The sequence below is a fragment of the Triticum aestivum genome, chromosome 5A, assembly GCF_018294505.1.
Source record: "Triticum aestivum cultivar Chinese Spring chromosome 5A, IWGSC CS RefSeq v2.1, whole genome shotgun sequence".
NCBI lineage: Eukaryota > Viridiplantae > Streptophyta > Magnoliopsida > Poales > Poaceae > Triticum > Triticum aestivum.
In genome coordinates, this window is record NC_057806.1 from 122,131,366 (window position 1) to 122,159,281 (window position 27,916).

Below are 27,916 nucleotides of genomic sequence, written 5' to 3' on the forward strand. Positions count from 1 at the left end.
GTACCAGCCGTTGGGGCGCTCGCGGATGCCACGGTAGCCCGAAGAACCCCGGCGGCGCGGCGGCATGGTGGCGCGGTGGTGGCACAGAAAGCGGCGAAGCGGCGAGGTGGCGAAGCGGCCAGGTTACGAGGGAAGGGCGCGTGGTTGTGTCTGTGCACGTGGCGAGCGCGGCATTTTATAAGCGCGCGCGAAGCAGCGCGCCAAATCTACCGCACCGCGTGCCGTTTTCTCCCGCGCGCGGTAAGTTCCCGCCACCGCTGGAACACGCGGAACCAGCCGGCGCGTGCTAAAACCAAATTTTACCGCGCGGGCGCGCCTTTTGCCGCACCTGAGAGCATCTCCAACAGGCGCCGAACGCGCCGCGCGCAAAAAACAGCTTTGCCGCACACCCATCACCTGATTTGGCGCGGCGCGCAGCGCTGGCTCTAGCAGCCGTGCTAAGATGTAGCGCGCGTGCTGCTCCAGCAGCGCGCAAAAAATGCAGCACGCACGCTCATTTTACAACATTTTCGGAAGCATAGATAATAAGATAAAAAACGATAAATTGCATAGATAAAAAACGATACAAAGATATTTTACATCGGTGCAACTAGATAGATAGTTCGAAAGCATAGATAGATAGAACTACGGTGCAACTAGATAGAAACTACTCCAAGTCGCTATCATCACCATCATCATCCTCGTCGGTATTGTCCGAGGTATCGAGCCACATGTCGTCCCAACGTTCATCGTCTGACGTGAAGATCGACCTCCCACCTGCTGCAACGATATCGCACTGCGCATTCGCCAATGCCTTCCGCCGACGCCGGTCCGCCCGCTCCGCGCGGCGCCTTGCCGTCCTCTCCGCCCAGTAGGCACGCTCGTCGGCGACGTCCTCCGGGTGGCGACGGCGCCACTCCGCCATGGCTCGCTCGTCCTCCTCGGCGATGAGGAGGCGGCGGCAGCGCCGAGCGTGGTCGGCACGGTCCATGTCGGTGATGAGATGCGGCGGAGGGGCGACGCGCTGCGCCTGCTCATGCGTGAAGACGTCCCGGAAGTTCATCTGCGACCGGGGCCTATCCAAGCACCACGCCGCCGCGTCGTACGTGCGGGCCGCCTCGTACGCGCTCCGGAACGACCCGAGGCCAAGCCGGACGTCGCCGGACCGGATCTCGGCGGAGTACCAGCCGTTGGGGCGCTCGCGGACGCCGCGGTAGCCCGAAGAACCCCGGCGGCATGGTGGTGCGGAAAGCGGCGAAGCGGCGAGGTTGCGAGGGGAGGGCGCGTGGCTGTGTCTGTGCGCGTGGCGAGCGCGAAGCGGCGCGCCAAATCTACCGCGCTGTGTGCCGCTTTCTCCCCCGCGCGCGCAAACGCTTCCCGCGCGCGGTAAGTTCCCGCCACCGCTGGAGCACGCGGAACCAGCCGGCGCGCGCTAAAACCAAATTTTACCGCGCGGACGCGCCTTTTGCCGCACCTGTTGGAGATGCTCTAAATTCCTCCTGTTTGGTTTAGATGGGACTTATAGAGACTTTTTTAATCCCTAAACCAATAAGTCCCTGGAAACAAACACCCTATCAGTGACATGATGAAACCGATTTTCATCCGCTGCAGTTCCTTGAAACAACAGATTCAAGCTCAAGAGTTCAGGCCATCGCAGAAAGATGAGAACATAGTAAGGGTAAGGTAACGTATATCTGACTAACCTTGAAGTACCTCATCCGGCTTAAGCATGACCGCATCCAGAGATGAATGTGTGCTAGAGGGAGCTTGTTCAGGAGGATTGACATTCATCACATAGTTAAATGGAACTTGTTCAGCAAGATTGCCATTTTCTGGATTGGATTGACCTACTTGAAAAATGGCAAGTATGAGCATGGCGGAGTAACTGAAATCGCAAGGAATTCCACACAAAAACACAGAGGGGAACAAGAAGCAACAACTACCTTGGTAATAATTTGACTTAACTGTGTTCTGATCACCATGAACATACTCATTGTGGTGAGATGGTTCAGTGAGATGGTCAATCTTATCATGAAACCGGTTTTCGTTTGCTGTGGTTCCTTGAAACGACAGATTCATGCGCGAGAGTTGAGGCCATCGCAAAAAGATGAAAACATGGTCAGGGAAAGATAACAAGACTAACTTTGAAGAGCCTCATCCGGCTCAAGAATGACTGCATCCAGAGAAGAATGTGTGCTAGAGGGACCTTGTTGAGGAAGATTGTCATTCATCACATAGTCAAACGGAACTTGTTGAGGAAGACTGACATTCATCCTATCATTTATGTCTGTGAGACAGCATCCCTTAGCATGCTTAACCATTTTTCCCCAGGAGTTGTTCACCTTCTTTATCAGAAGAACCTGCATGTCAAGAATTTGCAGCAATATTGAGCATTGCGGTAAAAATATTACAAGTATAGAAAGAGAGAAGTTCCAGACCAAGTATCTTTACCCTTACACGGAGGTCGTCTGCGTCCTTATTCAGAGCCTTCAAGAAGTCTTCCACTGTGTAGATTTTAGCATTTTTAAGCCTCCTGTGGTAAGTTCCATCGTTGGCTATTTCTTCCAGACGATACACTTCATCATTTGGTTTTGGAGGGTACCTCTTCTCATTTGCTGAAGCAAATAAAAGATTAAGAAACAAAAACACAGAACCTCTGACAGATCACAGTGTTCTATGGGTACCTTCATTTCTACGATCCAGCACCGTGACCGGCTTCATGACAGCTTCTTGGACTCAAACACCAGTCTTTTCGCTCATACAAACTCTTGCTCCCACGACGAACTTCCTACTGCGAGTCCTGGATGATCCTTCTTTGAAACGAATCCTGCTGAAGGAGGCCTCTCCATTGTTCAACCACACACTGCAATCACCCCCTAACACAAACCTGTGTCCATCCCGGCCTTGCACGATCTGACTATTGAACTCCTCTCCGGTCCAGTTTCCCAGGCAGTCGTTGCAGAAGTCTCCATGGAGAACCAGGATCTCAATTTTCAGCTTTGAAAGCAGGCCTTCCTTGATCATGTTATCACCATTAAAGATGCCAATCCTGATAGCCGCATCGCTTTCAGATGTTATGTTCTTCTCTGTGTAAACTGGAGTCTTCAGGCCATCCAGGAAACACAGGCGAATGTTGGCGTTTGGTTCACTCAAAGTGGCACCCTCCTGATATGGTTCTGATCTGAAACAGAAACATGAATGGCATTGTGATAAACTCATGCGATATGTTGTTCGATTGACATTTTCTGAATTAACATTCACATACTACTTTGTTCCATTAAGGGAACATCAGATGGGTATTGTGAACTACATAAATGGCATCTTGACAATGGGAAAATATTAAATATTTCAGGATGAGGCTAAAAATGAATGAAGAAACAGTGGACCCGGCACGACTACAGACCCCCCTACCTTGGGTGTTGATCAGCATGTCGGTCGGAATGCAAACAAGCCAATTTCTTCTGCAGTTTGTACACGACAAAACAACTGTGAGCAACAACAAATACCAGAAAAAAGGACGACCATGTTAAGACATTATTTTAGAGTAATATGAATCTAACCACTTCATGGCTTATATCCTCCATCTGCTGCTGTAAACTTTGTCGTTGCCGATGGGATCGAGAGGAGCGAGATAGAGGAACGAGAGGATGAACGAGATAGTGGTTTCTGTTCGCCGGGCGGACTCCCAGCTTTTCCGTTGTATTCCTTAGATCGTTATTCAGTTTACAAAACAAACGAGCTAACTAAACCCGGCCAGCCTGCTACGATCCGGAATTGTCGTGCCATCCCACGACTTCCATCACGATAGCTTGCCACGCTGACCGGGAAGAACGAAACAGAAAGAAAAAACAACAGCGGGCGATCGTGCACACGACCCGGCCCTTTCCTACGCCTACGTGCATGCTGCATGGGTGCGTCACATCACCAGCCATGCAAGGCTTATTAAAAACAGAAAACGCCACCACGTCCCTGGAGCTTATCAGTCCAACATTTCTCCCCCTTAAGCTCCAGTCTCCTCGCCAATCACCCTGAGGCCCAGCCTCTACCGCATCTCCACATGGTGCACGCGACCCAGGGCCTTCGTTAGCATGTCGGCGAGCTGATCTAAGGTTCTGACGTGGTCTAGCTCCAGCTGCCCTTCTTCCACGCACTCTCGAATGAAATGATATTTCACATCTATGTGCTTGGATCTGTCATGGTGAATGGGATTCTTCGCGAGTGCAATCGCTGACTTATTGTCCACCATAAGCTTGAACTTGACAGGTTCTTCTCCTCTCATCTCAGCAAGCAAACGACTCAGCCAAAGCCCCTGACAAGTGGCTGCAGCAGCTGCCACATATTCAGCTTCGCACGAACTGATTGCCACCACTTTTTGCTTCTGAGAAGTCCATGAGATGGGATTGCCTCCAAAGAAGAACACCTGCCCTGAAGTGCTCTTTCTGTCACCAACATCACCTGCGTGATCGCTGTCACTATACCCCAACAGTCCATGTGTCCCTCCTCGTGCATAGCTGCAGCCATAGCTCAACGTACCTTGCACATATCGAAGGATTTGTTTGACTGCTGTTCAGTGTGTCACGGTTGGCTTCTCCATGAATCTGCTCACTATTCCCACCGCGTAAGTGATGTCAGGCCTTGTGTGTGTCAAGTACCTCAAGCTTCCAATGACGCTGCGGTAGAGAGAAGAATCACATGGCTTGGAATCGTCTTGTTTTCTCAGCTTGAGTCTGCACTCCATTGGGGTGTGACATGCATTGCAACCAGTCATCCCGGCTGTCTCAAGTATCTTCTCTGCATAGCTGCGTTGGCACAAAGTGATTGCACTCTCTGCCTGAACCACTTCGATCCCCAAGTAGTAACTTAGGAGACCAAGGTCGCTCATTTTGAATAGCTGCTGCATTTGATTCTTGAACTCATGTATGTGATCTTTGTCAGTGCCTGTGATGATCAAGTCGTCAACATACACCCCAACTAGCAAATATGAGTGTGCATGCCCACGCCGATAAACCGCATGCTCAAGTGGGCTCCTGTTGAAGCCAAGTGTGCAGAGAGTTTCATCCAGCTTGGCATACCAGGCCCTTGGTGCCTGACGCAACCCGTACAGTGCCTTGCTCAGCTTCAACACCTCGCCCTCTCTGCCGTCGATGACATACCCCGGTGGCTGCGCGACGTAGGCCTCCTCCGCCAGATCGCCGTTGAGGAAGGTGGACTTTACGTCCATATGATGAACCTCCCATCTGGAGTGCGCGGCAAGAGCGAGGAAGAGCCATGCAGTCTCCATTCGCGCCACGGGCGCAAAAACCTCCTCAAAATCAACTCCCTCGCGCTGAGCATAACCCTTGGCAACCAACCTGGCCTTGTGCTTGAGGATTTTTCCGCTGGGATCGCGCTTCACTTTATACACCCATTTGAGGCCGATCAGTTTGTGCCCGCGGGGAAGAGTGGCGAGTTGCCAGGTTGAGTTCTCCATGATTGCGTCCATCTCTGCATCCATGGCTTCCTTCCAGGCCGCACTATCCAAAGCTTCATTGATGTTGTCTGGCTCCTCTGCACCGAGGAGACAGTGTTCCATAGCCTCGTGAATAGCCTCCCCCTCTGTCTCATCAAGTATGCAGGAGATGCGCCGGTATCGGATGTTGCTACTGTCCACATCTCGGCGGTTCTCATCTTGACTCAGGGGAGTGGCCCAACGAATCTGGCGAGCCACATCTGGGGTGTGCGTACCTTCTGTTGGCGTCGCAGGTGTGCCCTGCGATGATGAGCTCATGCCCGCGGACACCCCTTGCTCGGCCGACATTCCACGCGCGCTCTGCACCGGCGTGCCCGCGTCTGGAGTCGCCACCCCTGTGGTTGGTGTAGTAGGAGTGGCTCCCCCTTGCGGTGAAGCCGGCGGTGTAGCAGCGCCAATGTCCAACTCGTGGACGCCGTGAGCCGTGGTGTACACCATGGTGAATGTGGCAGACATGGGCGTCGCTCTGGGCGCGTCCGGTGCGCTCCAGTCCCACGGCCGTCCTTCCTCGAAGACGATGTCGCGTGTCACCTGCACCTTCTTGGTTACGGGGTTGTACGCACGGTAGGCCTTTGAGCCCTCCTCGTACCCAACAAAGATCATGGGCGTCGAGCGGTCAGACAACTTAGAGATGCCCGACCCTATCCTTTTCACATGCACCGTGCACCCAAACGTGCGCAGGTGCTGCACGTTGGGCTTACGGCCGTGCCACGCCTCATATGGGGTGACACCCTCCAGACTCCTTGTTGGCGCGCGGTTCAGCAAGTACACCGCTGTCTTCACTGCTTCAGCCCAGAAAAACGCCAGAACACCCATGCTTTTGAGCATGCACCTCGCCATCTCCACGACCGTCTGATTGCGTCGTTCGACGACACCATTTTGCTGAGGTGAATAAGGTGCTGTGGTGTGGTGCTTGACCCCCTGCTGCTCACAATAGGCCTTGAACCTGATGGAGTTAAACTCACCTCCACGGTCTGAGCGGAAGGCTCGAAGTTTGCACCTGCCCTCCGCCTCGGCCATGACCTGGACTTTCTTGAAGCGTTCATACGCCTCGTCCTTTGACCTCAGCAGCTCAAGCCACATGTAGCGACTGTAGTCATCAACAATCAACAGGAAGTATCTGCTGCCGCCTGGTGTCGTTGGAGTGATAGGCCCGCACAGATCAGTGTGCACGAGCTCTAGAGCACGCTCTGCACGGTATGCCGCGGTCTGCGGGAACGGGGCGCGATGTTGTTTCCCGAGGGCGCACCCGTCGCAGTACTGCTCGACTCGGTCGATGACTGGCATTCCCCGCATGAGCTGCTTGGTAGACATGGTCCGGAGTGCGCGAAAGTGCAGGTGTTCCATGCGCGCGTGCCAACGCCACGACGCATCATCGCCTTGCGCCATGAGGCATGCAGGGCTGTCAATGGTGAGCACGCCAGTGTAGAGCCGGCTGCCCGACTGCATGATGCGCGCTAGCATGCGCCTTGACGGATCCTTGATGGCCATGACTCCGTCTTGTATGCTAATGATGCAGCCAGCTTCATCCAACTGTCCCACCGAAATGATGTTGCTGCGCAAAGTGGGGATGAAGTAGACACCGGTGAGCGCGCTGTGGTTCCCACTCTTGCAGCAAAAGATGACGGACCCGCGCCCCTTGATGGACACCAGCGAGCCATCGCCAAACTTCACCGTCCCGTGCACGGACTCGTCCAGGGACGCGAACGCCCGCCGATCACCGGTCATATGGCTGCTAGCTCCAGTGTCGAAGAACCAAACATCATCAGGAGATGACACAGGGACCACCTTTTCTTCATTGAGATACACCTCTTGAGGCACGACGACAGTGGATGTGTTGACATCGGTAACCATGGCCATGAGCAGGCCGTGCTCTGTCTCGTCGCCTCCTTGCGCCAAGTTGGCTTGCTCATGCTGCCCTTTCCTTTCCTGTTCGCGGAGCCATGTCCTGCACTCCTTCTTCCAATGTCCAGGGATGCCGCAATGGTGACATTTCCCCTTTTTCTTCTTGGCGCCCGATCCGCCAGATCCGCCTGCACCCTGATTCCATGCCGCAGCCTTACCGCCGCCAGCACCTTTGGGTTTAGCAGGCGACTTGTTCTTGCCGCCGCCCGCACCGGACGACGAGCCGCTGCCGCCGTGCTTCTCTCTGGCCAGCCACTCCTCGTGCGTGAGCATGAGACGCCCGGTGGCCTGCGTAGCGTCGTCGAGGTCATAGTGATCCTCGCATGCCGAAAAACGGCCGACGAGCTCCTCAATTGTCATGGCCTTCAGATCGAGAAGCGACTCGATCGCCATCGCCATTGGGCAATAACGGCGCGGCACTACACGAAGGAACTTGAGGACGGCCTTGTGCTCGGTGACGGGGTCGCCGAACAGCTCGAGATCAGCGATGAGGGCGGAGAGCCGCAGCCCGAAATCCTCGATGGACTCCCCGTCTTTGAACCGGAGATCCTCAAACTCTCGCCGGTGCACCTGCGCCTTGGCCTCGCGGGCGCGCTCGCTCCCCATCCTCATCGTTTTGATGGTCTCCCACGCCGTCTTGGTCGAGTCCTTCGCAGCCAGCACGCGCAGCATCTCCGGCAAGACGCCGGTGAGAATTATCTGCATCGCGCGCCGATCATCGTTCTCGTCGGCGCCATCTTCGATCACCGCCGTCCAGACGCGTGCGACTTGCATTTTGACTGCATCAGAAGCGCCCACTCCTGGTAATTGGTGCGGGTGAGCATCATCGACGCCCCCGACTCCTCGCGCACGACGCGCTCCACCACGCGGAACTCGCCGCTGCCGCTGCCGGTGAGGCGCGCAACCGGCGCCTTGGATGAAGGCGTCTGCGATGGCGATCTGGCGCCACCCTTGCTCTTCCCGTACGATTCGTCCCCCGACATAAGCGCCGCCGCGGATCAGACACCGCCGGCCACCCGAGCAGGATCAAACACCAGGCTCTGATGCCAATTGTCGTTGCCGATGGGATCGAGAGGAGCGAGATAGAGGAACGAGAGGATGAACGAGATAGTGGTTTCTGTTCGCCGGGCAGACTCCCCAGCTTTTCCGTTGTATTCCTTAGATCGTTATTCAGTTTACAAAACAAACGAGCTAACTAAACCCGGCCAGCCTGCTACGATCCGGAATTGTCGTGCCATCCCACGAGTTCCATCACGATAGCTTGCCACGCTGACCGGGAAGAACGAAACAGAAAGAAAAAACAACAGCGGGCAATCGTGCACACGACCCGGCCCTTTCCTACGCCTACATGCATGCTGCATGGGTGCGTCACATCACCAGCCATGCAAGGCTTATTAAAAACAGAAAACGCCACCACGTCCCTGGAGCTTATCAGTCCAACAAACTTTCCAATTTGCTATGACCAAAGAGCATAGAGACAAGGCAGAACCACAGGTAAGCATTTTATTTTTTTCCGAAATAATGAAACTTGCGAAGCTTGCATATTTTCATTAAGAGAAGCACAAAAGGTGGATGGTTCATGGAACTCATGAGTACATCAATCACCACATAAAAGAGGATATAAGTACTTGTAATTACACCCTGTGAATTTGTTATGACCGGGTAGACTTATGCCCGTAGAAGGCCCACCGGGTAAGTTTAGATTAGGGGCTTGGCCCACAAGTTATCTTATTTTCAGCATTGTGGTTATATATACTAGCTGTAAGACTATTTTGAGATTAAGCAATAAGATATATTCTATTGCCCCTCTCCCTGAAGGAGCCGGAACCCTAACCCTAGCCGCACCACCTCACTCTCGCCGCCGTCTTCCTCTTCCGATCAGGACAACACCCACGCGCCGGCCATGTCGCCCTCGCCTCCATCTTCCCCCTGCCTGCCCCTACAATCTAAGGAGCAGGTCCGGTAGGACCCTGGGTTCTACCAATTTGGTATCCAGAGACTCGGGTTCGATCATGTCTTCTTCAACGCCCTCGTCGCCGTTGCCCATCGTCACCTCCGCGCCGATGACCACCGCCCCGATGACCACCGCCGGGGCCCCCACGCTGTCGGGCCCGATCACCACCGTGGGCTTCTCACCGCCGCCGGCCCCCATCACTTCCGCGTCGCCGACGAACGCCGTTTTCACGCCCGAACAGGTAACCAATACCTTGCGGGATCTCGTGACGGCCATCCAGGGACTCCATCTGAACCAGTACCACCAGTACATGGCCGGGCTGTACGCACCTCCGCCGGCTGCGCCGCTTGCCGCATATGGCCACCCCACGCTGTCGTGGCCGTCCTAGGGTGCGCCGGCCTACAGCGGGTAGCTGCTGCTGCCGTTCCAGGCAGGCCCCCCCGTGCTGCCGTGGCCGGCCCAGGGCGTGCCGGCCTGCACCGGGCTACCGTTGCTGCCGTTCCAGGCGGGGCACCCCGGCGGGACCACTCCGGCCGCGACTCCTCTGTGGAATCTGCCATTGCCGCCAGCTGCGGCTCCCGTCTGGCACCCGCAGCCACCCTCCCCCGCGGCAACCGACGCACCCGCCCACCCTCCACAGCCGACGCTGCAACCAGCAGCGCCACCCCTGCCCAGCTCGGGGGCGGCCTCGCCGGCCGGCCTTCCGATACATCAGGTCTGATTCCCGCCATCCTCGTCGCCACTACCAGCTTGGGCGGCTGGGTCTTCGCCATCGCTGGTCTACACCATGGCTCCAGAGCAGCCGACCCCTTTTCGGCAGTTCGGCGGGCCATCTGGCTCCGTGGGTCCCTACCCGGAGTACGCCGACCAGGCGCCACCCGCCTCGCTGCTCCGCACCTCCGAGTCAGCTCGACACGGTGCTCCAACCCAGACACCGTCGCGGTTCACCAAGATCGACTTCGCCACCTATGACAGCACGGAGGACCCCCTCAACTGGCTCAACCAATGCGACCAGTTCTTTCGCGAGTAGCGCACCCTCGCATCGGAGCGTACCTGGCTCGCCTCGTACCACCTCCGCGGCACGACATAGACCTGGTATTACGCCCTCGAGCAGGACGAGGGCGCCATGCCTCCTTGGGAGCGCTTCCGCGAGCTCTGCCTCCTTCGCTTTGGGCCTCCGGTGCGCGGGAGCCGACTGGCGGAGCTCGACCGCCTTCCCTTCACCTCCACGGTGCAGGACTTCGCTGACCGTTTTCAGGCCCTGGCGTGCCATGCGTCGGGTGTGACAGCGCAGCAGCGGGCCGACCTCTTTGCCGGTGGCCTTCCGGATCACATCCGTGTGGACGTGGAGCTTCGCAGCCCTCAGGATCTCCAGACGGCCATGTATTACGTCCGCGCCTTCGAGGCTCGCGCCCAGGCCATGCAGCCGGCCGCCCCGGCTCGAGGAGGCCGATAGGCCACCCGACCACCCCCGGCGCCGGGCCGGCCACCTCTGGCCGCTCCAGTGACTACTACACCAGCCACGACGCGACCCTTCCGTCGTCTCTCACCGACGGAGCAGATGGAGCGGCGGCGCCAGGGCCTCTGCTTTAACTGTGATGAGCCCTATACGCCGAGTCATGTTTGCCCGCACCTCTTCTACTTGGAGACGGTCGACTTCATTGAGGAGGACGCCTTGGCCGACGGGGCTGACACACTGCCACCTCCAGCGGCTACTGAGGCTGCACCCGCAGCCGCCCCGGCGACGGCTCTCGTGGTCTCGCTCCACGCGCTCGCCGGCATCCGCGACGAGCGGACCATGCTCTTGCCGATGATGATCCACGGCGAGCGCTTGGTGGCCTTGGTGGATACAGGCTCCACTCATAACTTCCTGCCCGAGGCAACCATGCGTCGCTTAACGCTTCAGCCGACGGGCGAGGAGCAACTTCGGGTCAAGGTGGCCAACGGCGATCGCCTCCAGTGTCATGGCCTCGCACGGGACGTACCCATCACCATCGGCGATGAACACTTCTCCATCACGTGTGCGGGCATTGATTTGGGCTATTTCGACTTCATCCTCGTATCGACTTTCTGCAAGTACTCGCTCCCATACTTTGGGACTTCGACGCTCTGACGATGACCTTCTGGCGGCTCGGCCGCCGCATCCGGTGGGACGGTGTTGGGGGCGCTGTACTGGCGACGCCGCCGCTTCAGCTGGACACGGCTACCTCCGAGGCCGATCACCCACTATTGGATCACCTTCTGCAGCAACACAACGACCTCTTCACCGAGCCGCAGGGCCTTCCGCCAGCCCGGGTTTATGATCACCATATCCATCTCCTGCCGGGCTCCGCACCGGTGGCAGTGCGTCCTTACCGTTACCCGCAGCTGCAGAAGGACGAGTTGGAGCGGCAATGTGCACTCATCCTCGCCGCGGGCATCATTCGGAACACCGCGTCGCCGTTTACCGCGCCGGTTCTCCTCGTCTGCAAATTGGACGACACGTGGCGCTTCTGCATCGACTACCGCGCCCTTAATGCTCTCACGCTCAATGACAAGTTCCCTATTCCGATGGTTGATGAGCTACGTGGGGCGCGCTTCTTCACCAAGCTCGATCTCCGGTCGGGGTACCACCAGGTGCGCATGCATCCGGACGACATCGCCAAGACGGCATTTTGGACTCACCACGGCCACTTCGAGTTCTTGGTGATGCCCTTTGGCCTCGCCAACGCCCCGGCAACCTTCCAGGCTTCGATGAATGACGTCCTCCCGCCCTATTTACGTCGGTTTTGAAGGAAATATGCCTTAGAGGCAATAATAAAGTTATTATATATTTCCTTATATCATGATAAATGTTTATTATTCATGCTAGAATTGTATTAACCGGAAACATAATACATGTGTGAATACATAGACAAACAGAGTGTCACTAGTATGCCTCTACTTGACTAGCTCGTTGATTAAAGATGGTTATGTTTCCTAACCATAGACATGAGTTGTCATTTGATTAACGAGATTGATGTATTACGAAACGAGTAAAGAGACTTGCCGGTAACGAGATTGAACTAGGTATTGAGATACCGACGATCGAATCTCGGGCAAGTAACATACCGATGACAAAGGGAACAAAGTATGTTGTTATGCGGTCTGACCGATAAAGATCTTCGTAGAATATGTGGGAGCCAATATGAGCATCCAGGTTCCGCTATTGGTTATTGACCGGAGACATGTCTCGGTCATGTCTACATTGTTCTCGAACCCGTAGGGTCCGCACGCTTAATGTTACGATGACAGTTTCATTATGAGTTTATATATTTTGATGTACCGAAGTTTGTTCGGAGTCCCGGATATGATCACGGACATGCTGAGGAGTCTCGAAATGGTCGAGACATAAAGATTGATATATCGGACGGCTATATTCGGACACCGGAAGTGTTCCAGGTGATATCGGAGAAAACCGGAGTGCCGGAGGGTTACCGGAACCCCCCGGGAGAAGTAATGGGCCTTATGGGCCCTAGTGGAGAGAGAGAGGGGCGGCCAGGGTGGGTCGCGTGCCCCCTCCCCCTCTGGTCCGAATTGGACTAGGAGAGGGGGGGCGGCGCCCCCCTTTCCTTCTCCCTCTCCCCATTCCTTTCCCCCTCCTAGTAGGAGTAGGAAAGAGGGGAGTCCTACTCCTACTAGGAGGAGGACTCCTCCTCCTTGGCGCCCCAAGGGCCGGGCGGCCTCCCCCCTTGCTCCTTTATATACAGGGGCAGGGGGGCACCTCTAGACACACAAGTTGATCCTCGTGATCGTTTTCTTAGCCGTGTGCGGTGCCCCCTTCCACCATACTCCTCGATAATATTGTAGCGGTGCTTAGGCGAAGCCCTGCGACGGTAGAACATCAAGATCATCACCACGCCGTCGTGCTGGCGGAACTCTTCCCCGACACTTTGCTGGACCGGAGTCCGGGGATCGTCATTGAGCTGAACGTGTGCTAAAACTCGGAGGTGCTGTAGTTTCGGTGCTTGATCGGTCGGGCCGTGAAGACGAACGACTACATCAACCGCGTTGTCATAATGCTTCCGCTGTCGGTCTACGAGGGTACGTAGATAACACTCTCCCCTCTCGTTGCTATGCATCACCATGATCTTGTGTGTGCGTAGGAATATTTTTGAAATTACTACGTTACCCAACAGTGGCATCCGAGCCTAGGTTTTATGCGTTGATGTTGTGCACGAGTAGAACACAAGTGAGTTGTGGGCGATATAAGTCATACTGCTTACGAGCATGTCATACTTTGGTTCGGCGGTATTGTTGGATGAAGCGGCCCGGACCGACATTACGCGTACGCTTACGCGAGACTGGTTCTATCGACGTGCTTTGCACACAGGCGGCTGGCGGGTGTCAGTTTCTCCAACTTTAGTTGAACCGAGTGTGGCTACGCCCGGTCCTTGTGAAGGTTAAAACAACACTAACTTTACAAACTATCATTGTGGTTTTGATGCCTAGGTAAGAACGGTTCTTGCTAAGCCCGTAGCAGCCACGTAAAACTTGCAACAACAAAGTAGAGGACGTCTAACTTGTTTTTGCAGGGCATGTTGTGATGTGATATGGTCAAGATGTGATGAGATTTAAGTTGTTGTATGAGATGATCATGTTTTGTTGAAGTTATCGGCAACATGCAAAAGCCTTATGGTTATCTCTCTATTGCATAAGATGCAAGCGCCAAATAATTGCTTTACTTTATCGCTATGCGATAGCAATAGTTGCAAGAGCAATTGTTGGCGAGACAACCATGTGACGACACATTGATATAGATCAAGATGATGGAGATCATGGTGTCATGCCGGTGACGATGGACATCATGACGATGCTTTGGAGATGGAGATCAAAGGCACAAGATGATGATGGCCATATCATGTCACATATTATGATTGCATGTGATGTTTATCTTTTATACATCTTATTTTGCTTAGTTCGACGGTAGCTTTATAAGATGATCTCTCACTAATTATCAAGGTACAAGTGTTCTCCCTGAGTATGCACTGTTGCGAAAGTTCTTCGTGCTGAGACACCACGTGATGATTGGGTGTGATAGGCTCTACGTTCAAATACAACGGGTGCAAAACAGTTGCACACGCGGAATACTCAGGTTAAACTTGACGAGCCTAACATATAACAGATATGGCCTCGGAACACGGAGACCGAAAGGTTGAGCGTGAATCATATAGTAGATATGATCAACATAGTGATGTTCACCGTTGAAACTACTCCATCTCACGTGATGATCAGACATGGTTTAGTTGATATGGATCATGTGATCACTTAGAGGATTAGAGGGATGTCTATCTAAGTGGGAGTTCTTAAGTAATATGATTAATTGAACTTAAATTTATCATGAACTTAGTCCTGGTAGTATTAGCATATCTATGTTGTAGATCAATAGCTCGTGTTTAGCTCCCCTGTTTTATTTTTGATATGTTCCTAGAGAAAACCAAGTTGAAAGATGTTAGTAGCAATGATGCGGATTGGATCCGTGATCTGAGGTTTATCCTCATTGCTGCATAGAAGAATTATGTCTTTGATACACCGCTAGGTGACAAACCTATTGCAGGAGCAGATGCAGATGTTATGAACATTTGGCTAGCTCAATATGATGACTACTTGATAGTTTAGTGCACCATGCTTAAACGGCTTAGAATCGGGACTTCAAAGACATTTTGAACGTCATGGACCATATGAGATGTTCCAGGAGTTGAAGTTAATATTTCAAGCAAATACCCGAGTTGAGAGATATGAAGTCTCCAACAAGTTCTATAGCTAAAAGATGGAGGAGAATAGCTCAAGTAGTGAGCATGTGCTCAGATTGTCTGGGTACTACAATCACTTGAATCAAGTGGGAGTTAATCTTCCAGATAAAATAGTGATTGACAAAATTCTCTAGTCACCATCACCAAGTTAGTAGAACTTCGTGATGAACTATGATATGCAAGGGATAACGGAAACGATTCCCAAGCTCTTCGTAATGCTGAAATCAACGAAGGTAGAAATCAAGACAAATATCAAGTGTTAATGGTAAACAAAACCACTAGTTTCAAGTAAAGGGACAAAGGGAAGAAAGGGGAACTTCAAGAAGAATGGCAAGCAAGTTGCTGCTCAAGTGAAAAACCCAAGTCTGGACCTAAGCCTGAAACTGAGTGCTTCTACTGCAAAGGGACTGGTCACTAGAAGCGGAACTACTCCAAGTAATTGGCGGATAAGAAGGATGGCAAAGTGAACATAGGTATATTTGATATACATGTTATTGATGTGTACTTTACTAGTGTTTATAGCAACCCCTCAGTATTTGATACTAGTTCAGTTGCTAAGAGTGGTAACTCGAAACGGGAGTTGCAGAATGAACAGAGACTAGTTAAGGGTGAAGTGACAATGTGTGTTGGAAGTGGTTCCAAGATTGATATGATCATCATCGCACACTCCCTACTTTCGGGATTAGTGTTGAACCTAAATAAGTGTTATTTGGTGTTTGCGTTGAGCAAAAATATGATTTGATCATGTTTATTGCAATACAATTATTCATTTAAGTAAGATAATAAATTGTTGTTCTGTTTACATAAATAAAACCTTCTATGGTCATACACTCAATGAAAATGGTTCGTTGGATCTCGATCGTGATGATACACATATTCATAATATTGAAGCCAAAAGATGCAAAGTTAATAATGATAGTGCAACTTATTTGTGGCACTGCCGTTTAGGTCATATTTGTGTAAAGCGCATGAAGAAACTCCATGCTTATGGACTTTTGGAATAAATTGATTATGAATCAGTTGATGCTTACGAACCATGCCTCATGGGCAAGGTGACTAAGACTCCGTTCTCCGGAACAATGGAGCGAGCAACAGATTTGTTGGAAATCATACATACTTATGTATGTGGTCCAATGAATATTGAGGCTCGTGGCAGGTATCATTATTTTCTGATCTTCACAGATGATTTGAGCAGATATGAGTATATCTACTTGATGAAACACAAGTTTGAAATATTTGAAAAGTTCAAAGAATTTCAGAGTAAAGTGGAGAATCATCATAACAAAAAATAAAAGTTTCTAGATATGATCGCAGAAGTAAAATATTTGAGTTATGAGTTTGGCCTTCAGTTAAAACAATGTGAAATAGTATCACTACTCACGCCACCTGGAACACCACAGTGTAATGGTGTGTCCGAACGTCATAACCGTACTTTACTAGATATGGTGCGATATATGATGTCTCTTACCGATCTACCACTATTGTTTTGGGGTTATACATTAGAGACAGTTGCATTCATGTTAAATAGGGCACCATCTAAATCCGTTGAGACGACACCGTATGAACTATGGTTTGGCAAGAAACCTAAGCTGTCGTTTCTTAAAGTTTGAGTTTGCAATGCTTATGTGAAAAAGTTTCAACCTGATAAGCTCTAACCCAAATCGGAGAAGTGCGTCTTCATAGGATACCCAAAAGAAAATGTTGGGTACACCTTCTATCACAGATCCGAAGGCAATATATTCGTTGCTTTGAATGGATCCTTTCTAGGAAAGGAGTTTCTCTCGAAAGAAGTGAGTGGGAGGAAAGTAGAACTTGATGAGGTAACTGTACCTGCTCCCTTATTGGAAAGTAGTTCATCACAGAATTCTGATCCTGTGACTACTACATCGATTAGTGAGGAAGCTAATGATGATGATCATGTAACTTCAGATCAAGTTACTACCGAACCTCGTAGGTAAACCAGAGTGAGATCCGCACCAGAGTGGTACGGTAATCCTGTTCTGGAGGTCATGTTACTTGACCATGACGAGCCTACGAACTATGAGGAAGCGATGATGAGCCCAGATTCCGCGAAATGGCTTGAGGCCATGAAATCTGAGATGAGATCCATGTATGAGAACAAAGTATGGACTTTGATTGACTTGCCCAATGATCGGCGAGCCATTGAGATTAAATGAATCTTCAAGAGGAAGACGGACGCTAATAGTAGTGTTACTATCTACAAAGCTAGAATTGTCGCAAAAAGGTTTTTGACAAGTTCAAGGTGTTGACTATGATGAGAGTTTCTCGCTCGTATCTATGCTTAAGTCTGTCCGAATCATGTTAGCAATTGCCACATTTTATGAAATCTGGAAAATGGATAAACAAAAACAGCATTCTTTAATGTATTTATTAGAGAAGAGTTGTATATGATGCAACTAGAAGGTTTTGTCAATCCTAAAGATACTAACAAAACATGCAAGCTCTAGCAATCCATCTATGGACTGGTGCAAGCATCTCGGAGTTGGAATATACGCTTTGATAAGTTGATCAAAGCATATAGTTTTATACAGACTTGCGGTGAAGCCTGTATTCACAAGAAAGTGAGTGGGAGCACTACATCATTTCTAATAAGTATATGTGTATGACATATTGTTGATCGGAAATAATGTAGAATTATTCTGCAAAGCATAAAGGAGTGTTTGAAAGGAGTTTTTCAAAGAAAGACCTCGGTGAAGCTGCTTACATATTGAGCATCAAGATCTATAGAGATAGATCAAGACGCTTGATAAGTTTTCAATGAGTACATACCTTAACAAGTTTTTGAAGTAGTTCAAAATAGAACAATCAAAGAAAGAGTTCTTGCCTGTGTTACAAGGTGTGAAATTGAGTAAGACTCAAAGCTTAACCACGGCAGAAGATAGAGAGAGAATGAAAGTCATTCCCTATGCCTCAGCCATAGGTTCTATAAAGTATGCCATGCTGTGTACCAGACCTATTGTATACCCTGCCTTGAGTATTGCAAGGGAGTACAATAGTGATCTAGAAGTAGATCACTGGACAGCGGTCAAAATTATCCTTAGTGGAATAAGGATATGTTTCTCGATTATGGAGGTGACAAAAAGGTTCGTCGTAAAGGGTTACATCGATGCAAGTTTTGACACTAATCCATATGACTCTAAGTCTCAATCTGGATACATATTGAAAGTGGGAGCAATTAGCTAGAGTAGCTCTGTGCAGAGCATTGTTGACATAGAAAATTGCAAAATACTTACGGATCTGAATGTGGCAGACCCGTTGACTAAAATTCTCTCACAAGCAAAAACACGATCACACCTCAGTACTCTTTGGGTGTTAATCACATAGCGATGTGAACTAGATTATTGACTCTAGTAAACCCTTTGGGTGTTGGTCACATGTTGATGTGAACTATGGGTGTTAATCACATGGTGATGTGAACTATTGATGTTAAATCACATGGCGATGTGAACTAGATTATTGACTCTAGTGCAAGTGGGAGACTGAAGGAAATATGCCCTAGAGGCAATAATAAAGTTATTATATATTTCCTTATATCATGATAAATGTTTATTATTCATGCTAGAATTGTATTAACCGGAAACATAATACATGTGTGAATACATAGACAAACAGAGTGTCACTAGTATGCCTCTACTTGACTAGCTCGTTGATTAAAGATGGTTATGTTTCCTAACCATAGACATGAGTTGTCATTTGATTAACGGGATCACATCATTAGGAGAATGATGTGATTGACTTGACCCATTCCATTAGCTTAGCACACGACCGTTTAGTATGTTGCTATTGCTTTCTTCATGACTTATACATGTTCCTATGACTATGAGATTATGAACTCCCGTTTGCCGGAGGAACACTTTGTGTGCTACCAAACGTCACAACGTAACTGGGTGATTATAAAGGAGCTCTACAGGTGTCTCCAAAGGTACATGTTGGGTTGGCGTATTTCGAGATTAGGATTTGTCACTCCGATTGTCGAAGAGGTATCTTTGGGCCCTCTCGGTAATGCACATCACATAAGCCTTGCAAGCATTGCAACTAATGAGTTAGTTGCGAGATGATGTATTACAAAACGAGTAAAGAGACTTGCCGGTAACAAGATTGAACTAGGTATTGAGATACCGACGATCGAATCTCGGGCAAGTAACATACCGATGACAAAGGGAACAAAGTATGTTGTTATGCGGTCTGACCGATAAAGATCTTCGTAGAATATGTGGGAGCCAATATGAGCATCCAGGTTCCGCTATTGGTTATTGACCGGAGACATGTCTCGATCATGTCTACATTGTTCTCGAACCCGTAGGGTCCGCACGCTTAACGTTACGATGACAGTTTCATTATGAGTTTATATATTTTGATGTACCGAAGTTTGTTCGGAGTCCCGGATATGATCACGGACATGACGAGGAGTCTCGAAATGGTCGAGACATAAAGATTGATATATTGGATGGCTATATTCGGACACCGGAAGTGTTTCGGGTGATTTCGGAGAAAACCGGAGTGCCAGAGGGTTACCGGAACCCCCCCGGGGAGAAGTAATGGGCCTTATGGGCCCTAGTGGAGAGAGAGAGGGGCGGCCAGGGTGGGCCGCACGCCCCCTCCTCCTCTGGTCCGAATTGGACTAGGAGAGGGGGGGCGGCGCCCCCCTTTCCTTCTCCCTCTCCCCCTTCCTTTCCCCCTCCTAGTAGGAGTAGGAAAGAGGGGAGTCCTACTCCTACTAGGAGGAGGACTCGTCCTCCTTGGCGCGCCCAAGGGCTGGCCGGCCTCCCCCCTTGCTCCTTTATATACGGGGGCAGGGGGCACCTCTAGACACACAAGTTGATCCTCGTGATCGTTTTCTTAGCCGTGTGCGGTGCCCCCTTCCACCATACTCCTCGATAATATTGTAGCGGTGCTTAGGCGAAGCCCTGCGATGGTAGAACATCAAGATCGTCACCACACCGTCGTGCTGATGGAACTCTTCCCCGACATTTTGCTGGATCGGAGTCCGGGGATCGTCATCGAGCTGAACGTGTGCTAAAACTCAGAGGTGCCGTAGTTTCGGTGCTTGATCGATCGGGCCGTGAAGACGAACGACTACATCAACCGCGTTGTCATAACGCTTCCGTTGTCGGTCTACGAGGGTACGTAGATAACACTCTCCCCTCTCGTTGCTATGCATCACCATGATCTTGCGTGTGCGTAGGAATTTTTTTGAAATTACTATGTTACCCAACAGGTTTGTGCTCGTTTTCTTTGATGATATTCTTATCTACAGCGCCTCCTAGGCGGAGCACCTCCAGCACGTCGCCATCGTCTTCAACGAGCTTCGGGCGCACCATCTTCATCTTAAGCGCCCGAAGTGCTCGTTCGGGACGCCTTCAGTCGCCTACCTTGGCCACGTCATCTCGACCGACGGGGTTGCTATGGATGCAGACAAGGTGGCGGCCGTCGCAGCCTGGCCGACACTGCACTCACCGTGGGCTCTTCACGGTTTTCTCGACCTCGCAGGATACTACCGGAAGTTTATTCAGGAGTTTGGCCTCATCGCATCGCCACTCACGCGTTTGCTGCGCCGCGATGCTTTCGCATGGGACGACGAGGCGGCGGCGGCATTCGAGGCCCTCAAGGGGGCCCTCACGACGGGCCCCGTTCTTCAGATGCCGGACTTTGACCGCCCATTCGTGGTGGACTGTGACGCCTCGGGTGCGGGGTTCGGCACCGTGCTTCATCAGGGCGAGGGCCATCTCGCCTTTTTCAGCAGGCCTTTCACTCCGCGCCATCTTAAGCTCGCGGCGTACCAGTGGGAGCTCATTGGCTTGGTACAGGCGGTGCACCATTGGTGGCCCTATCTGTGGGGACGTTCTTATGGATTCGCACGGACCTCTACAGTCTCAAGTTCTTACCGGACCAGAGGCTCTCAACCGTGCCGCAGCATCAGTGGATCAAGCTCTTCGGCTTCAACTTCTCCGTCGAGTATCGCCCGGGTCGTCTTAATACCGTGGCCGATGCCTTGTCTCGCTGTGACGCCGACCTCGACTCCACCATCGACGAATCCACAGGGGGCAGTGATGTGCATCCGCTCTGCGCCGACCTTCAGCCTCTTCGCCGACATTCGCCGAGCCACGGCGACCGCGGCCGATGCCCTTCTTCTCCAGCAGCAGCTGGCGGCGAGAAAGCTGGAGGAGCCTTGGCGCTTCACCGACGGTCTGCTCCTCCATGGGCGTCGGGTCTTCGTGCCGGCGCATGATGATCTCCGTCACCAGGTGTTGCTGCTGGCCCACTCGGCGGGCCATGAGGGTGTGCAGAAAACTCTCCACCGTCTCCGCGCCGACTTCTACATCCCTGGGATCGGGCCCTGATCCGTGACTGGGTTCGGTCTTGTGTGACATGCCAGCGCAACAAGACGGAGACGCTACGGCCGGCTGGTCTGCTCCAGCCTTTGAAGGTTCCGTCTCAAGTCTGGACCGATATCTCCATGGACTTCATTAAGGGCCTCCCCAAGGTGGGCGGCAAGTCGGTCATTCTCACGGTGGTCGGCCGCTTATCCAAGTATGCTCATTTCATTGTGCTCGGTCATCCCTACACTGCTGCCTCCGTGGCCCATGCCTTCTTCGACGGTATCGTTCGTCTGCACGGGTTTCCTTCTTTGATCGTCAGCGATCGGGACCCAGTGTTCACCGGACATGTCTGGCCCGATATCTTCCGTCTGGCGGGCGTCAAGCTCCGCATGAGCACAACATTCCATCCTTAGACAAACGGTCAGTCCGAGGTTGTCAACAAGGTGATTGCCATGTATTTGCATTGTGTCACAGGTGATCGTCCTCGCGCTTGGGTGGATTGGCTCTCCTGGGTGGAGTACTGCTACAACACCTCCTACCACTCCGCCCTGCGCGCCACTCCTTTTGAGGTGGTCTATGGCCGACCGCCACCGCCCATCATGCCGGTGGATCCGTCGACGGCTCGGACGGAGGTGGCCGGTGAGCTTCTGCGGCGCCGTGACAACATGTTGGCCGAAGTTCGCCAACGCCTCCTTCAGGCCCAACAGTTGGCCAAACACTACTACAATGACCACCATCGCAAGGCGGAGTACGCGGTGGGCGATTGGGTGTGGTTGCGTCTTCTTCACCGCTCTACGCAGTCATTAGACCCGCGCGCGAAGCGCAAGCTGGGCCCTCGTTACGCGGGGCCCTTTGCTGTCTTAGAGCGCATCGGGAAGGTGGCTTACCGTCTTCAGCTTCCTGCCGGAGCCCGCATCCACGACGTCTTCCATGTGGGGCTGTTGAAGCCTTACCGCAGGGAGCCACCTGCGGCCCCTCGCGCGCTCCCTCCAACCCTCGACGGGCACATTCTTTCGGGACCGGAGAAGGTGTTGCATGTTGGGTTTCGTAGTAATTTCAAAAAAATTCCTACGCACACGCAAGATCATGTGATGCATAGCAACGAGAGGGGAGAGTGTTGTCTACGTACCCACGTAGACCGACTGCGGAAGCGATGACATAACGTAGAGGAAGTAGTCGTACGTCTTCACGATCCAACCGATCAAGCACCGAAACTACGGCACCTCCGAGTTCGAGCACACGTTCAGCTCGATGACGATCCCCAGACTCCGATCCAGCAAAGTGTCGGGGAAGAGTTTCGTCAGCACGACGGCGTGGTGACGATCTTGATGTACTACAGCAGCAGGGCTTCGCCTAAACTCCGCTATAGTATTATCGAGGACTATGGTGGCTGGGGGCACCGCACACGGCTAAGGAATAGATCACGTGGATCAACTTGTGTGTTTCTGGGGTGCCTCTGCCTCAGTATATAAAGGACCAAAGGGGGGAGGCTGGCCGACCACATAGGGCGCGCCAGGAGAGTCCTACTCCCTCTGGGAGTAGGATTCCCCCCAATCCTAGTTGGAATAGGATTCGCGGAGGGGGAAAAGAGAGAGGGGGGGGCGGCCACCTCTCCTTGTCCTAATAGGACTAGGGGAGGGAGGGAGGCGCGCAGCCCATCTTGGGCAGCCCCTTCTCTTTTCCACTAAGGCCCACTAAGGCCCATATAGCTCCCGGGGGGTTCCGGTAACCTCCCGGTACTCCGGTAAAATCCCGATTTCACCCGGAACACTTCCGATATCCAAACATAGGCTTCCAATATATCAATCTTTATGTCTCGACCATTTCGAGACTCCTCGTCATGTCCGTGATCACATCCGGAACTCCGAACAACCTTCGGTACATCAAAATGCATAAACTCATAATATAACTGTCATCGTAACCTTAAGCGTGCGGACCCTACGGGTTCAAGAACAATGTAGACATGACCGAGACACGTCTCCGGTCAATAACCAATAGCGGGACCTGGATTCCCATATTGGCTCCTACATATTCTACGAAGATCTTTATCGGTCAGACTACATAACAATATACGTTGTTCCCTTTGTCATCGGTATGTTACTTGCCCGAGACTCGATCGTCGGTATCCAATACCTAGTTCAATCTCGTTACCGGCAAGTCTCTTTACTCGTTCTGTGATACATCATCCTGCAACTAACTCATTTAGCTGTAATGCTTGCTAGGCTTAAGTGATGTGCATTACCGAGAGGGCCCAGAGATACTTCTCCGACAATCGGAGTGACAAAACCAAATCTCGAAATACGCCAACCCAACATGTACCTTTGGAGACACCTGTAGTACTCCTTTATAATCACCCAGTTACATTGTGACGTTTGATAGTACCCAAAGTGTTCCTCCGGTAAACGGGAGTTGCATAATCTCATAGTTATAGGAACATGTATAAGTCATGAAGAAAGCAATAGCAACATACTAAACGATCGGGTGCTAAGCTAATGGAATTGGTCATGTCAATCAGATCATTCTCTTAATGATGTGATCCCGTTAATCAAATAACAACTCATTGTTCATGGTTAGGAAACATAACCATCTTTGATTAACGAGCTAGTCAAGTAGAGGCATACTAGTGACACTTTGTTTGTCTATGTATTCACACATGTATTATGTTTCTGGTTAATACAATTCTAGCATGAATAATAAACCTTTATCATGATTATAAGGAAATAAATAATAACTTTATTATTGCCTCTAGGGCATATTTCCTTCATTGCAGGCCCAGCTCCGTCGCGGCGTGTGGTACGTGCTGATTCAGTGGACTGTAATTCCGGCAGAGGAGGCCACTTGGGAGCAGCGTGACGAGTTCCGCCAACACTATCCAGACTTTCAGCTCGAGGACGAGCTGTTTGCGTAGGCGGGGAGAGATGTTATGACCGGGCATATTTATGCCCATAGGAGGCCCACCGGGCAAGTTTAGATTAGGGGCTTGGCCCACAAGTTATCGTATTTTTAGCATCGTGGTTATATATACTAGCTGTAAGACTATTTTTGAGATTAAGCAATAAGACATATTCTATTGCCCGGCTCCCTGAAGGAGCCGGAACCCTAACCCTGGCCGCACCACCTCCCTCTCGCCGCCGTCTCCATCTCCCGATCAGGACGACGCCCACGTGCCGGCCACGTCGCCCTCGCCTTCATCTTCCCCCTGCCTGCCCCTACAACCTAAGGAGCAGGTCCGGTAGGACCCTGGGTTCTACCAGAATTACTACTACCCCTGTTCTTTCTTAGATTCTCTTTTAATTATTCAAATTGTCTCCAATATACAACCTTGATCTTCAAAAAAAATAATAGTTCGCATTGTAATTATTTATTTGCAAGTGCAATTATTTTTCTTTTGTCATTAAATACAGTCACGAATATATCAATGATATCAGGAAATCTTGAAATGTAAATTCTGGGAAAAGGGGAGGAGTGCCCTACTGCCTTTGATGTACTCTCTCCGTTTCTAAATATAAGTCTTTTTAGGGATTTTAATACAAACTACATACGAATTTATATAGACATATTTTAGAGGGTAGATTCACTCATTCTGCTTCGTATTTAATCCCTTATTGGAATATCTAAAAAGACTTATATTTAGGAACGGAGCGAGTATATTTGTTTCTAGCAAATATGCAAGCCACTTACCTACATGTGGATATAATATAGGCCCCTAAAGAGGTCTCGTGAGTGGTCACGACCCATGGGGTACATGAAACACTTGTGTGTGTTTTTGCAAAAGTTCCTATACACTACCTATTCTCGTGACCGTGTTCTGAGAAAAATGGAACTGATGTTTTTGACCCTGCAAATAAACACATTACTCGAAGATAATGAGAACAATCATTGTATTTTATGGAACAAAACTAGAATATCATTTTAGAACATGGAAAATATTCTTACCTCATGATAAGAGTCTGAACCTTGTGAAGTTTCTGAACCTATGGGAGTACATAAAGGTCAAATCAGGCACAACAGGAACAGAATAAGGGGGAGATAGCCAAATCACGTGGAACTGTGAATACACTGATAAAATGCAAGGAAATACATTATTTTTGTACAAAGATTATGGTATTTGTATAGGATGATCATGCAAAACCAAGAAGAAGAACTATACCTTAAAGGTGCGGAAAGTGTATATACAAAACACAATCAATATGTATTTTTTTGCGGGGTCACAATCAATATGTATTAGCAGTATCAAAACCTTATTTAGCCAAAAAAGAGAGTGCAGAATGTTTTATACACATTGTGAATCTTGTCCATTGATTATTATTATTATTATTATTATTTGTATATGTGCATCAACTATGAAATATTCTTTCTCTCACTCTGAACTTATCACCCATCTATCTACTCTGCTTACACCCTCTCCATGTATGTAACTGAAGCCTCAAATACTTTTTAACCAAACAACCAATTCACGACCTGTCTGAACTTTTGTGACAGTGATGACGATATCTTCAGAACAAGACCAATATTGGATTTTATTTAACAATTTTTGGATTTTAAATATATGCTTCCGTTAAATAATAAACTATAATAGTGTGTTTAACTTGTTGCATGGGGATTGCATGACAGTTTCATGGAATTTTTATATAATTTTTAAAACATGATAGAACATCTCGTATACATGCAGCGATTTCACAAAAAATGCATGGTAATTTCAGCAAGCTTCACAAAAGTTTCGGAAGTTCAATATCAATTGAAACATAACCAAACATCCAATGTGCGCACAACCTATTTTGCAAAACCTTCACACAAATGTCCATACAAGCCCCAGCAAGTTTCAAAATATTTGAAGGCCTCCAATTTAAATAGATGGATGGTCGACCTGATCATTCTCCAGGCTGGGCCGGGCTTGACAAAGCTCGATCTAAACACCTCAAGCCTAGGCCCAGCCCAAAACACAAACGATGGTTCTCTATTTTCGGGAGCAACTAATCAAGCGGTACCTCTTGGAGGACTCCACTGGAGGTCACTTTCTTTGGCATGGTAGCACGCCAAGTGGTGTGCCCAGCCGCCGTCACGCGTCGCACACTGGATACATCCTCAGGATATTCTTTTTGCACGTGTTTTTGGAATTTTAGTTTTTTTGGATTTTCAGGTTTTCTTAGGTTTTGGTAGATTTTTTTACGGGAAGCAGTGCTTTTTAGCGAGAAGTACAACATATGTTTATGCGAGAAACATAGCTATGGATGCTTTCTGAAAAGGGGAAAACAGTCTATGCTCTCTAGAAAGCGAAAAGCACAGTTGTGCTTCCCGTAAAAAAAGTTTACAGCCTGTGTTTCCACGAAAAGCACAATTGTGCTTTTTGAAAATAAAAAAGCACAATATGTGCTTTCTGAAAATGGAAAAACACATCATAATTGTTATACCGACCCCGTCAATAACGCATATTGATAGGCAGCTGGTAAAATCTCAGTATTCCACACCAGGTGAATTACTGGTTGCAAATTTCATGCAAATAAAATTAAAATGAAAGTTATATTTGATCTGTGCTCACCATGCGTCCAATGTGCGACATACTTTCCGTCACCGTGATCTTTTCGCTCCTGCACACACAAATTGGCAGGGACAGAAGAATTAAGAATCTCGAAACAGAAGTTCAAAAAAATAATAATCTAGAAACAGAGCTGAAGGTGCAGACGAGAATCAAGAGCAGGTAGCCAGCCAATCGAAAAGAGCGAACGCACATACATTCGCACAAGAAAGAGCACGACGAACACTGTCTGCCGCAGCAGCCGCTTTCCCGGCGACGCCGGCACCGACCGCTCGCTCTCGCTGCCGCCGGCGCAGGCAGCTCCAGGGACCCCCACGCACAGGCGCTTCGCCTCCGAGCCCCGGGCGCTGGCCAAGACCAGCTCCCTCTTCGGTGCCATGGCCTTTTCCTCCCAGTTTTTCCTTTTCTTTTTGAGGAATTTTCCTCTCAGTTTTCTCTCGTGGAGAAGAGCAAAGAAGAGAAGAGCTTCTTGGAAAAGGAGCAAGAATAAGGATTAGTGCGGGTGCTGCTCTTGCCTGCAGTGTCTGGTCCGGTTATATATGCGAGAGTACGGCGACGACTGACGGAGGCAGTCGAGTCTGCCACTTCACTCGCCCGCGCCACGACGACCCAGCCGCGTGAGGCGGAAAGGGCAAGGAATCTGGTTTGGTTGATCGACACGTAGTCTTGGATTACACGGTACAAACGTACATGCCCACGTATATATATATATATATATATATACATATACTTATCTCTATAAATATGTGCATGCACGTATACCTTACCCTTACCTTTACGAGCACCTCAGAAATACTAAACCGACGCAACATCTAAAAATTGACAAAGTTATCACTGACACCTTTATAATCAACACGAAGGTCTTCTCTCACCGAACAAATATTTCTGAAAAATGTGAAAGAAATTCAGAAAAATGCGAGC

General features: G+C 50.2%; 1 pseudogene; it reads right to left on the reverse strand.

Moving 5' to 3' along the window:
* Positions 1 to 1,404: 1,404 nt before the first annotated feature.
* LOC123102584 (calmodulin-binding protein 60 D-like) lies at positions 1,405 to 27,486 on the reverse strand (annotated as a pseudogene).
* Between the last annotated feature and the right edge of the window lie 430 nt (positions 27,487 to 27,916).